Source organism: Octopus sinensis, linkage group LG7, assembly GCF_006345805.1.
Source record: "Octopus sinensis linkage group LG7, ASM634580v1, whole genome shotgun sequence".
In the NCBI taxonomy this organism is placed as follows: Eukaryota; Metazoa; Mollusca; class Cephalopoda; order Octopoda; family Octopodidae; genus Octopus; species Octopus sinensis.
The window spans coordinates 27,369,463-27,373,775 of NC_043003.1; the positions used below are offsets into that span (position 1 = coordinate 27,369,463).

The following is a 4,313-nucleotide window of genomic DNA, read 5'->3' on the forward strand; positions in this document are numbered from 1 at the left end:
GTGAAACAAACTTCTGGACCATTCAACCAAATTTCTAAAAAAAAGTTGACTGTATTTAATAAATAGATAACTAATTAATAGTTGTGATATATATATATATATATCATCATCATTTAATGTCCGCTTTCCTTGCTGGCATGGGTTGGACAATTTGACTGGGGACTGGTGAACCAGATGGCTGCACCAGGCTCCAATCTGATCTGGTAGAGTTTCTACAGCTTGATGCCCTTCCTAACACCAACCACTCTGTGTAGTGGATGCTTTTACGTGCCACCAGCATGAGGGCCAGTCAGGCGGTACTGACACACTCAATATACAATACAATATATAAATATGTAATATACAATGTATTTCTTGAAATTCTTCAAAATAATATTTATACCTACTTATCTTACACGAGGAATTACTTTGGTGGTTCAGCAGAAAACCATTATACAATGACAATTAAATAATTTCTCATATTTACTCATCCTTCAACCTCTGAATTTGTTTCCTTATAACTTTCCTGATACTTTCATAATATTATTGGGCAAGTTATATTACAAAAGTTTGCTGTTTCTTGAACATTGTTTCTTTAATTTAATGGATGTACTTTTGTAAATATGATAATGGAGAAATATTAGTCTGTTCATTATCTTCTTACACAACCTTACTTACATTGTGAACAACACCACAATAAATCAGAATTATATTTGTCCTGGGCAACACTTGTGCACTGCATTTGGTGGTGAGTTTCAGAAATTCAGTTGTTATGGGGAGTATAGAGTAGCTCCTGAATCATAACTACTCCTAAGTCTGTTCTGGTTCAGGGTGGTAGTACTTGCAAGGGCCCTGGTAATGGATCAAATAGCAGAAGATGATACTTAGTCATGCGGGTTTTAGAGCGGAGGATTGGCCTCTAGATATGTGAATATGGCCTAATGACATGTGAACCAGTTCCCCTTTTGAAATTTAGCATTCATTTCAACATTTTGTGTAACCATTAAGGCATTTGATAGAAGTTAAAATTATAATTATTGAATGTCTGCCATATCTCCCCATGGTGACAAATGTACACAACCAAAATTCCCTAGAATGTGATGAATACCATTTGAGATCTAAAAAAATGTCTCACCAACATAATCATTATCTGGATGAATCTAGGTCAAAATTTTCCATCATAACATTTTGGTTGTTCAATCAATTGAGCTGCCTGGCTTAGTGAATTGACATGCAGGTGATTGAGTATTCCATTGATATGTGTATCCTTAATGTAATTCTCAAGTAGAATTAACATGATACAGTGTGTGACAAAGCTGGACTTTTAAATAACAGGTACAATCTCGTCCCACAAGCTTCCATATAGTTTCTATCTACTGGGTTTCTACCACAATGTACGAGTCAACCCAGCACTCTAAGGAAATGACGTATAACTACACATTGTTGCCTCTCGACCGAATTGGTTTCCCGATAACTTTCTAAAGAATGTACTTTTTTTTCATACAATTTTAGAGATAACTGTCTTTGAATGGCTTAATTTTAAATGGTATTTTCTGGAAATGTGTTTTCTAGCAGTGTAAATTACGTAACACTTGTCTTTCAAACATAAAATTTGGAAAAACGCAAGTGTGAAAGTGAAAATGTTTAAGTGATGAAAATTGGTTGTAACAAACAGCAAGAATGAACAAGAAGTCCGATCCAAAACACTTCTTAAAAATATTATTCTCAAGATTTAATCAAATAATCGTAACATACATCTCCGAAAATGGAAAGACTTCCGCCCGTCCCCTACCCCATTTTCTCGCAAATTAGTTTATTTTTTAAGTTTTTTTTGTCCAAAACCCCGTTTTCGGATATGGAGGTTCCGAAAAATTGCCAAAAATCGGCATTGTCAAATTTCCCCCATCCCCCACCCCAAGTCTTTAATTTTTACTTTTTTCCCCCAACACTAACCCTAACCCTAAAATCTTAACCCTACCCCTAAAACCCTAACCTAAAGCCCTAAAACCATAACCCTAACCGTAACTACAGAAATGTTTCGAAATTTTTGTCCGAATCATCATGTCCGCCGTTTTCTGCATATTTAGAATTTTAAAAAGTTCTTTAAAAAAGATTTTACAAAGATTTTTGTAAATTTTTTTCAGAAATCATAATCTTCGTATTTTCCGCATATTTAAAGAAAAATCTGAAAATAGTAAAAAAAAATGAAGGAAATGGGGGCGGGTAATTTAAAAATGCGAATTTTTGCCAATTATTTTGCAGATTCGTATTCCCCGAAGCCGAAAGTGTGGGGGGGGGCGAAAAAATTAAGAAAACGGTGGTTGGGTGGGGGACGAACAGAAATCTTGCCCCGAAAATATAAGCATTTTCTACAAAATTACAAGGAAACAAATCCGGAGAGTGAGGTACCTAACAGTCAGTAGATGTACCAACAATGATAGTTGCCCAAGCAACAGTGTAGCGAAATTGAAACTGAGTTCTCAGGTTTAAGAAACGACCTTCATAACAGTTTGATCACACTGAACCTATTATAAACAAGTTTTCATGCTACGAATCGAACACGGACCGCCTTGTTAGAAAGCCATGAACCGTCATTTGCTCCTTTGAAAACGTGTCGTTACAAGATTTCATTAAAAAATATATACTGAGAAACACAAGACGAAACTAAGTCGAGGTGAAGCACTGAAATGTTGTTATGCCTTTAACTCCATGTTATTATTTCTTCTACTTTCTAAATGATATAAGCCTAAGCGAAATTACTAGCTGTTTGTTTAAAAACCAATAAACACAGAGAGAACTCTTTTGGTACTCAAAATATACGTCTTCAACGTTTCTTACATTTAATGCCAGTCCTGTGAAAGCTGATCTACGAGCAAAAATGTTTCTATTAGGATCAGATTATTTAATGTATCCTTTTTCCTTTTCTTTAACACAATGCAGATTTGACTGCTACTTTTAGCGGTTTGAATAACCACATAGTATTGACTCACAATTAGGAGTGACAACTCCGTAAGGAAAGAGAATGCTTTATTTTTCATATCACAAGGGCGAAGTTTATTATTTTTTTTAATTATAAAATATATCAGAAAAGCAAGAAAATGTTTCCGATACGACTTATGAGATTTATGATAACTAAAAAAATAATTAATTTAGTAAAATTTTTATAAAGAGTGGTGAGAATAGTCACGTGGACATTACGCACCTGACCGTCGTAATTCGTATTTTCCATTCACCTTTATTATCAAATTAACATAATTACAGATTACGTTTAGGATAATATCATAAAAAAAAAAAGAGATATCCAGACTAAAAGGATTAAATAAAACAGCTAATGTGAAATAAAATAAAGGATATTACAATATATTTAAGAACTAATTAAATATATACGAATAATATTATTGCTAAATCAGTCGGTGTACAAAAGTGAAGTGTGTATAGATACCTCTATGGGAACACTGTACCGGTTATCGCTTCTCGGCCTTTTGGCTAAGATCAAAGTGTAGTATCTGTTCTTATCAGCTTAATATCTGATACGGTCCCTATTTGGGACCATCGATATTAAACTGATTTTTAGAACGAGGCGAAGAGTTAGGGGCTTGCTCCGCCTTTGCCACGGGTTGGCCTGGTATAGCAGTACTTCCAGGATTCAGCCCACCTCCCACTAGGGAGATAAAATTAATCCAAAAACAGACAATTGATTACCTCTCTTCTCTGAGGGGTTTATTTACAGACTCACATTTTTGTGTTTCGTGACTATCATGTCAAATAACCTGACTATGACGAGTTTTCATTCAAATATCAATGAGGGGGAACTTTACTTCTCATATTTTCGGGGTCATTATTGTAAAGTGCCAGTTTACTACTGGCCTCTACTCTCTAACCCAGCTTATGCTGCTCAGAAACATTTAAGATGGAGATTTGGTGCATAGATTAACATGCAAAATTACAAAACAACTATAATATGGTCACTCAATTCCTAGAAATAATGGCCAAAACGTGTCACACACAAGGGCTCAGGAACAAGTGATGCACCTCTTGAAATTTTGTGGGGTACAAATTTCAGTATTGAACCCCCTACTTACCTTTCCCAGGCTTAGAAAAAATAAATTCAAAAGAAAATCCCTACAAATATATATTACTGAACTAAAGCATCTTCAACATTAAAAAATTGAATTATAATATAACAACCACAGCCACTCCTCAATACTACCACAATTGATAAACTATTAAACTCCACAATCAAGAGCCCTTCACTGTGTAGTTATCCAGTTTCTCATTTCCTTGAAATACCACAAGTGATCCATCTTTGTCATTATGTTCTACTGCTATTACCC

General features: G+C 34.8%; 1 non-coding gene across 1 annotated transcript; it reads left to right on the top strand.

Moving 5' to 3' along the window:
* The first annotated feature begins 3,445 nt into the window (after window positions 1–3,445).
* Window positions 3,446–3,639, top strand: LOC115214544. The gene has a single exon (XR_003881894.1). It is a non-coding gene; the product is annotated as a U2 spliceosomal RNA (small nuclear RNA).
* The last annotated feature ends 674 nt before the right edge of the window (window positions 3,640–4,313 follow it).